Below are 10,087 nucleotides of genomic sequence, written 5' to 3' on the forward strand. Positions count from 1 at the left end.
ACAAGAAACATTCAATAATGCGACAGGTAAATTTCACAATTAACTAATTTGAATACTCCTTTAAATAGAAAAAATAGATATTTGGATATTCAATGTTTGAAATAGATTGATTTAAATGGATTTAGTACAGCTATGTCCATCCTCGTTCTTACAATCATTGTTAACTTTGTAGACTTTGTAAATGTGTCATTCGCATTACTGCTGACCTAAATTACTTTTGTTTGTTACAAATCCTTACAAAATTTAAATGAACAATATGTGATAACAAAGCATCCGTCGCGCTAACGTTCAATATTCCTGCAAAAGTATATCTAGCTCTAAATCCCAAAGATTGTGCGGCATTTCGCGCAACAAATATTTTATTTTATTTGTTCTTGCAATCAAAATCTCAGATAAATAAAATGATAAGAAAGACAAGGAAATGATGGTAAAAAGCAATTAACTGTTATTTATGTTTTAAAGAGCGTTTTTATCCTATACTGACAGTATGTGTATGATTTAGTTGTAAACAGTATGTAATGAACCGATGTTTTATGATTCTCTGCCGGATTTAATCACTTGAAGTTCCACTTCCGGTGTTAAAATATTAAATATTCACAACATAAGATCATCGTATCAACACAATGTGTGTAGCGCTATAATACAAATCCCTTGAAGTTGCAAAAATGCATAGATGGAAATATATCACAATAACGTCATTTTATGTATTAAAACACAACATAATTTGTTAAAACAAATTGACTTAACGTTTCAAAATGACTAACGCTCGTAAATAATGCATGCAATGAATTTTGCAGAAAAGGTGAATCTTATGTTTGTTATTCTTCCCAGTAAATCATTATTCAGACCACGTTTTCCAACAAAATGTGATATAAGCTATGATCACCGGTTGTTGTTAGCTATTGTGACGGCAGCTATGAGCTGTAGTGACCGTTCGTTGTAAGCTGTTGTGTCCACTCGTTGTTCGTCGTACGTTCCAAATAGGATGAGAAAATGTTGTAAAGTTTAACAATGGTTCTTATATCAAGGATACCGAGCTAAATTTATAATAAATCAGAATAAAACACGGTATTTCTACGTTATGAGACTTAAGTAGACCACAGCAAATCTTTTAGCATTCATCACTTATTTAATATGTCTGTGCTTTCTGCTATTTAATAAACGGTTACAATCTTGTTATCAGTAATTAATATTTTTAAGTAGTTAAAGATTGATCAGTCAAAATTAATATTTGTTATACATGTGTATGTATTGATTTTATGTTCTTTATGAATGCTTTAATTATCACAAGTTCCTTCTCTTACCCCATGTATGTCTTCTTTATCTTATATCTGTCTGGTTTTATTACCTTTGCTTCCTGAGCCAGCCAGACATAATGCTCATCAATGTCAGGTTGCGCAATTATTTCCGTTCAGCAATATATTAAACTAAACAAACAATGCAGGTCTGCAAAAAGCAGGTTTTTTTTGTGACTTGATTATTTACTCTCTTAACAAAATATATCACCACATGGTAGAATGAATGTTTTATGCGTGTTTCATATAATATAATGCTACTCTTTAATTCCTTAAATGATGTCGAATGATGTCCGGCAATTTCCACTTTAGAGTAGCGTTTATTTAAAAGCCCTTTAGACCTTACGGAAACTTATACATTTAAATTTATTTTGAAATACAGACGATTCGTTTGTACAGACGGCAGCAAGAAATGCAAGTTTTGTTTAAACAAATATGAATGTTTAGCAAGGAAAATCACAAGAAAACCCACCTCAAACTCATACAGTATTTTGTCTAGATTCCTGAGTGGTCATAAGTTACGGTCGTTTGCAAACTTTAAAGTCATTTAAAATCAACCAAGCTGATTTTTTTAACTCTTCAAAAAGGCTTTATTGCAGTCATCAATAACAATATAATTTAAGTATTAAAAGCACAGAATCCAAACAATATTTATCATTAACTTAAAGATGTATTATATGTACCTTTTTCTATTCCGTTAATAAAATAAAAAGTATTTAGTATTTAGTTAAAATGTAAAGATAAATATTGATCGCTTTTTTCTTGCGTTTATGTTTTATGAACGCAGGAAGTCAAGCTAGCAATTGACCAAGGAAGTCATGGAAATGATCGCGTGCCTTACCTAGTGCATACAGCAAAAAGGTCAGGAAAAAAAGCTATCAAACTTAAGACAAACTTGTATATTTATAACCCACACCTCATATACAAACTTCTTATAACGTTTTCGAGTGATATTAAATCATTCTCGTTCATAATTCCAATATAATATCGACACCATGAATCATTACTAATCTGAAATACAGACGAAAACAAACATGTACATATGACGTAAATATATCTTGATTAATGCCAATCGGTGTAATCGAAAACAAAGATATTAAAGAAAAGAATGAAACCAAAACGCGCTAACGAATTTGTCATATTTTGCAAATTCCTCATTCACTCCCAGTCTACCTTCGCCCTAACAAAAATCTGATTTTCCATTTTCGATGTAACGAGCGAAGAAGTAGTAGTAGTAGTAGTAGTAGTAGTAGTAGTAGTAGTAGTAGTAGTAGTAGTAGTAGTAGTAGTAGTAGTACTAGTAGTAGTAGTAGTAATAGTAGTAGTAGTAGTAGTAGTAGTAGTAGTAGTAGTAGTAGTAGTAGTAGTAGTAGTAGTAGTAGAAGAAGAAGTAGTAATATTGTTGTGGTTTTCTCTCGTTCAGATGAGTCACAGGGATGTTGGATTTTGATTTGTTTCACAGTTTGTGATTAAAGTTGCTAAAAACGCGCGACACTTTTTAAAATGATATTATAGTTGAAGTCAATGCATATGATAAGTCATTATTAAGAATTTATGTCTGGAATTTGTCACGATTTGCTATGTTTAAATAAGAGTTTATTAATATGGAGCCATTATGACAAAGATCGCGACAGTGAGTTTTGCATGAGTCATTCAGAATACGGCAATGACCAGTATGAGACATGTCATGAATTGTATTCATAGTGCACATTTTATTAGGTTAATTAAAAGCGTGGATTCCTTAAAGCATGTACGTGTAGGTGTTTGTTCATCAACCGTATTTATTATGTTGTTAATTTCAACTCATCTTTAAACACAATGTGCTAAGGGTAATATATTGTTACCATCTATTGTGAGCTCTTGTAACTGTCCATAGCATATCGCTTCGGTGAAATTCTTTTCTTCAATTTTTGTTCAAAGTCAGAGACTATCATATGTCAGCCAAACTACTGGTGATTGACAATTGTTTGGGATATTCCGTCCCCCAACATCGCTTTAATCATGTTAACAAAATAATTAGTGGCGGTTGAATTCCACTCGTTCTTAGATTAAAATTTCTTTGATCACGTTCTGTATCAGATGGTTATTTCGAAAAAAGGCAGCTTTTCTTGAAAACCTTAAGCTTAGTTCAGGCGCAATCTAAAGGTTATAAATTAACTATGAACAGCGGATGAGTTGCATGTCCATTTAGTTGCGAATTCAAATTTAGAGAAGTATAGAACAAAACGTTCAGTTAATTTTACCTACTAAGATTTTTTATTTTTCGTCTAAGTTGTTGTTTTTTAATAAGTTCATATTAGATGAACATACAGTTTAAACGATTAATGTATTGAATTTATTATTGTTGGACAATGTCCTGAAAGTCCCAAAATTAATGAAATTGCAATCGAACAATATTCGGTATTCGTTGTTAAAGACAGACGGGATAACTCGTAATCTGACTTATTTGCTTGTTAGAAATATAAATTATAAATTATTTTATTTTCTGAAGATAATTGCCATTATTTATTGTAATTTTGAATGGGAACTATGTTAATTGTAAGCATTGAAGCAGTTGATTGTTTTGTATAATACAAGTGCCCACACTGCTGAGGATTTTTTATTAATCGTTTGAGCAGTGCATAGTAAAACAGTAACATTGACTAAACCTTTTTGTTATCCGACCCACTGCCTAACCAAAGAGTCATTAGAAAAGTAATTAAATTCCCCGGAACATGTATAATTCAAATTTCATGACCGTTTAACATCCTTTCGACTCATCCGAGGATTTCCATCCCGGATTTACGGCCCAATCGAGTTTTTTTTTTTCAAATAATAATATTTGAAGCTACTGAATAAGTTATAGAAACGCGGATGTCAATAATGTACAACGGAGGAAGGAAACTTCATCCTAATTAAAAAAGACAGCGTGTGGAGTTTTAAGAAAGAAGGTAAATACATTTCTTGTAGTTTTTATCAGACGACAAGAGTCTAGAAGTACAACAGTGTTGTTGTTTATTCATGTATAATATGCTGTTAGAAAAGAAGTAGAAAGTGTATTCAAGGAAATGCATAACACACACATATTTGAAATATGTCAACATAACCGGTGTTCACAGAAACATCACAACATTAAATAGCTAACATAAACAAGTAGCGGACTAGTAAGTCATACACAAGTTTATTTGTATGGCAGTTTAAACAATGGTATCTATTAAATTTGCTTTACATACATGCTAACACAAACAATATGTAAATTATTCATTATACCTATGCACTGAATAGATTACGGACAATATTTGGATTTTCTTCCAGGACATTTAGTATTAAACTAACTAAATTAAATAACGCGTTATTTAGGAGAAATATAGTAATATAGCACATAAAGAGTGGGTACTATGCAGTGCTTATACTTTTTTCAACAATAGCGAGTTATTATGTCTTAATTAAATTGTAAACATAATATATTAATATAGCTATGCAGTGAATGTAATATAGTTTTGAATATACTTCTAAAACAGTTCCTAACTAGGAAATTTCTCATGACTTAGCTTAATATTTTTGTCCCCTTCCCACTTCACTTAATGTCAGAAGGGCGTATATATAATTCCTATGTCGCTCGTATTGTTGTAAAGGGTACCCTTGTTTATACACGGATGTATTTTTAAAAACAAACTAAGTAAAGAATTGGCTTAAGCACGAAGATTTACTACTCACTACTTAACTGTACTTATTCATCTGTCTTTCTTATTCCAAATTCATTAAATATATATCTTTGAACACTGGTCCTGTCCAGCTTAAGAAAACAATGTATTACAATTGAACCATGGTTGATGTATTGATGCAAAATTAATGGTGCATTTTTTATATATATATTATTAAATAATATATTTAAACCCTGCACAAATTTGTGCCTTATTTGTAATTTTTAATTTAATGTGAAGACATAGTCTTGTCGAAAGATTTTATGTCGACGTGAAGATATATTTTACCACATGTTGTAAAAATGAAGTCCACTTGTCAACTTATAAGTTGTCAATTCGACTTAATCTTGACGACAAAATCAGATGTTATGTCAACTAAGTGCATTACATTCAATGTGTTATAGTTTTGGTAGTGTTGAGAAACAGCAATAAACACACATTACGTTCATAGGAACACTCATTCGTTAACAATAACCAATAATTTCATTCCGACTGAATCACAAACCACTGGATTAAATGGATGCACCTAATGAGCTGAATAAGGTTCGTAATATTAATGAAGGTTTTTACGTAATCAGACTAATTTAATTAACATCTTCCAATTCCGCCTTTATTACATTAACAAGCTCGGAGTGAATAACGGTTTTAATTATTCGGAGTTAATTGGGAAACACGTATTTGCGCATTTGTTTGTTTCAAATACGAATTCGTGAATATGTATTCCTTATGGATATGTAAACATACGTTAGAACAATATCATTCTTTTTGATGACCGATTTTTCGCTGTAAGCTAATACGACGCTTTAAACTTATTTGATATTTATCTCTTGAGTGACCTTATTCAATTTTTATTACTTGTAAGTTGTAAATTTAGATATACTGTCCAACCTCGATAATTCTATTTTCAAATATTACACCATTAGTTCAGAACGGGTAAGCATCATGGGGTTGATAGACTAAGTACTGCTTTAATTCACCAGGAACACGTTTGCAACATAATTCGACAATAATTTGCAATTTCAGTGAACGCAAAGTCTCGATCTAAATCAAGTTTATAGCAATGACAAAATTAACTTAAATACGGTATCACGCTTCAAGACAAAATCATGCTTGTGGAGGACGCAATGAAAATAAAATTCCATTATTCCTGTGCCTGTTGTTTACAGAATTAAAACTGTAATTTCGCAATGACCTTGGTGAGTGCATCGACAGTGTCGGTTCATCGATGTCGTATATAGCATTAATCTTTGCCATTTCCCGGAAACCCTTATGAATATACACATGAAACATGAAACTTCCATTGAAAGTTTCAGGCTCTGAGATAAAGTAAACGCTCAAGTGACAATTCCATTGGCAGTACTGTTTTTTATAAAAAAAAAACCCGATATTTTGAAACAACTATGTGGTTCTTTTCCAAAAAATATCCCCTATTCCTTCCGTATACAGGTTTGCCTTTAAACAGTGATTTTTTATCCAAGAAATTTGTTATTTTCCTTTTAGTTTGTACTTTGGGCTTAACAAGTTTGTCAAAATATAGTACGTCTATTCTACTTTATTTGTTGATGTTTTTGCAAAAACATATAAAAAATATGCATGTGTAAAAATTCTAAAATTCAATGACATGAGCAATCTGCCCTTGAAATTTTGAGAAATTGTTAACAAGGCTTGGAAACATTGTCCATGTATATTGGTGATAGGGCTTTTTGAATAATTACAAATATATTAAGTAAATGAATTGATAAATATATCTTAATGTGTTGTTAAGCATGTTTCATTGGCAAGCAATGGTGCTAGTTTACCCTCTTAGCTAAGAAAATGTTAATTTCTATTATATTACCCAATTCAGGTTGAGCTTCTACCCTGCTTTGGTCAAATGTCACATATTAACTCGGAACTTGAAGGGTATTTCAGATACTTTTCATCCGAACAAGATCGATTCATACTATAATCTTTTTCCAAACAGTTGCGCTTTGCGACTGAGGTGGATGCAAGATGCCCACATAGAGATTTGCTTTACTTATGCATTAAAAAACTCCCGTGTTAAAGCCCCGTGTGACAATAAATATCCATCAAACTCTGCACACATATGATGCTAATATACATGGTATAACCGTATCTATGGGGACTCGCGGTACTTATAGGATCTCGCTCAAGTTTTTGGCCACATTTGTCATGGTAGTATTCATCTGATAACACTAATAATATAATTATTTTATTCTTTGATACCAAATATGCAGAAAAAAAAAATGTTTTAAGGAGGGCAAACCCACGCTGGTACAGTCAAGAACAAAATGGTAAACTGACGACAAAACCGTTGGCCCACGAGGACTCTTTCGTACACTGAGTAAAAATTAAACCATTAAACCCTTTGTTGAAAAGCGTTACTAACGCTATTCAAAATCGTTGACTTCAAAGACAATATATGAGCACATATCTACATTTGTTGAAGGGTTCCAGCCGTCAGTATCCTAGTTTTGAGTTGCAACATTTGTTAATCCGATGGTTTCTATCCAGAATTTACGGCCCTATCGAGTAATTTTCAAATAATTACCCTTGAATCTGCTGAATAAGTTATAACAACGCGGAAGCCAATATTTTACATAGGAGGAAGGAAACTTAATCCTTATTAAAAAAGATAAAGTTTTAAGAAAGGGAAGATGCATTTCTTGGAGATTTTATGAGACAACAAGATTCTTCTGCCATTCTGTCTTTCATGCAATGATAATTATAGCTGGAGATGAGCATAATTATTCTTGTTACAGCTTAAAATTAGGTTGTTGTCAAGAATTTCGCATGTAGTTACAGAAGTGCAACTGTTTGTCGCTGTTTATTCAGGTAATATATTCTTACAGGAAGGATGAAGATTTTTCTTTCAATGAAATATAACACACACACACGCACGCACGCACGCACGCACGCACGCACACACACACACACACATATTTGTGTTCACAAAAAATCATATAATGAAAAAGCTTACATATACACATAGCGAACTAGTAAACCATAAATAAGTATATGTGTATGTCAGTTGTAACAACGGTATCTATTAAATTTGTTATGCTTCTATCACAAATATTAAACGAAGAATGCATTATATCTATGCACTGAATAATTTACGTTCAATGTTTTGATTTTCTTCCATAATGATTAGTATTAAAATAACTTAATAAGATATACTTTATGCAAAATAACACCAATTCTGCATAATTGAGTAGAAAGATAGTACGGTACGATAGCACTGGTAATATGCAGTGATTATGCGATAGCTTTATCAATGATAGGACTGAGTTGTCGCACCTTAATTATTCTTCAAACATATAATATAACATAGCATAGCAATCCATTAAATTTGATATCATTTTTATCAATTCTTCTAAAGCACTATTTTACAAGTTACACATACATGACTAACCTAAATAACTTTATCCTATTCCCATTCAACTAAATTTCAGAAGGGTTTCTTACGAATAGCTATGTTGGTTGTATTGTTGTGGGTACCATTCCTTATGCATGGCTGTATTTTTATAAAAAAATATACTACACAATTTTATGAAAGTAACGTAAGGATATAACTGAAAGCTGTTGATTTACTACTCACTACATATATTTCTTTAACAATTGTCTATCTAATTGCAAATGTATTAAATAAATATGCAGCTGATGTTTTAATACGTTTGTATATTCGGACTCTAACACACAAACAGCTATAGACATGGTTCGTTTCACCCATAAGTTTTTCTTCATATATTTGCATTGTATGTTTTTATACAAAATACATTCAAAAATAAGTTGATTCTCAGCTTCTCACTTATTGCATGTTCTTTTAGAATATTAAAAAAACAACAGAGAGTCGGTGTGATGGTAGTTTTAATTTAGTGAATGTTATGTGTAAATACATATCACAAACATGAGGCTAACGCCTCAAATAACTTTGTGTTACATGATCAATGGGATCTGCTATTTTGTCAAAGCAAAACAAAATTGTGACGACCGTAAAGAAAACACAAAAGTCAGTGCCCAACCAAAGTCATATTTACTTTAAAAACAGGTAAGTTCACAGAAGTATTTGAAGATTCCTGAAATTGTTCTATATGCTACCAAATTAAACGAAACTATTTAGTTAAGTAAATAAGTTTGTATTAAGATTTATATTCCTTCAAACAAAGATATTTCTGGCAAGTTTCTTCTAACATCTGATTTAAGAATTGATCATTTCTTATACATGGTTCGACTTTCGTTTTTTTTCGGTAGATTGCGATATTATACTTTCAGTTTATCCATTTGATAGATATTTGGGGACTGTATTACAACGTGTTTGAAGTTGGAAAGGATATGAAATTCTTCAAAATTAAAGACTAACGAGAGTTGCTTATATGTTATCCTTACACTTCCATTTTTTACCGGCATGTGCCTGTTCGACGCTTGGAAGCCGCTCACATAGATGTCCAGAAATAAGTGCATATTTGAGTTTGGGAAATTCATACCGCACGCTAGTGTTCTCCACAAACAAGTCGAATAAGACATAGAACGAAATAGGAAGTTATGACCATATGCTATTTTACAATAATAATAATGGTTTAGGTATTATAAACTGAAATGGTTGAATATTGCAGACTTAGTAAAAAAAAAACAGTTTGGCTTACGTAATGTCTTTTTAAATATACATTTAAACAGTTCATCACTTCAAATATTTGAGACAAAGCTAAAGCAAATAACATTTTTTTTAAATGTATACCATAAACTATGCTAAAATATGAGCAGAAGAAATAAATGTTAAAGAGATTAGAAATTTCATAAAATAAAAGAAACGAATGTCGAAACCGTTTGCCTCTTGTTATTCACGTAATAAACCTCAAATTTATCCTTCGATGTATTTACCTGTGTGTTTAAGTGTTAAAAGGATAATAAAGGGACTAGACTAGATTGACCATTGTTAAAAGTTAAATCATTGTCTACAGTTGTTATTATTTAACCACAAGTGCGTTCTTAATCCTTCTGAAATTGGTGTCATGAAAAGATATGAAGAGACACAGTAAACATTTAAAATTACGTCTTAGTCTGTTTGGCTTGGGGCGAAAATGGGGACAGTCAAGTGTCGGGAATCGT

This window comes from Mya arenaria, chromosome 10, assembly GCF_026914265.1.
Source record: "Mya arenaria isolate MELC-2E11 chromosome 10, ASM2691426v1".
NCBI lineage: Eukaryota > Metazoa > Mollusca > Bivalvia > Myida > Myidae > Mya > Mya arenaria.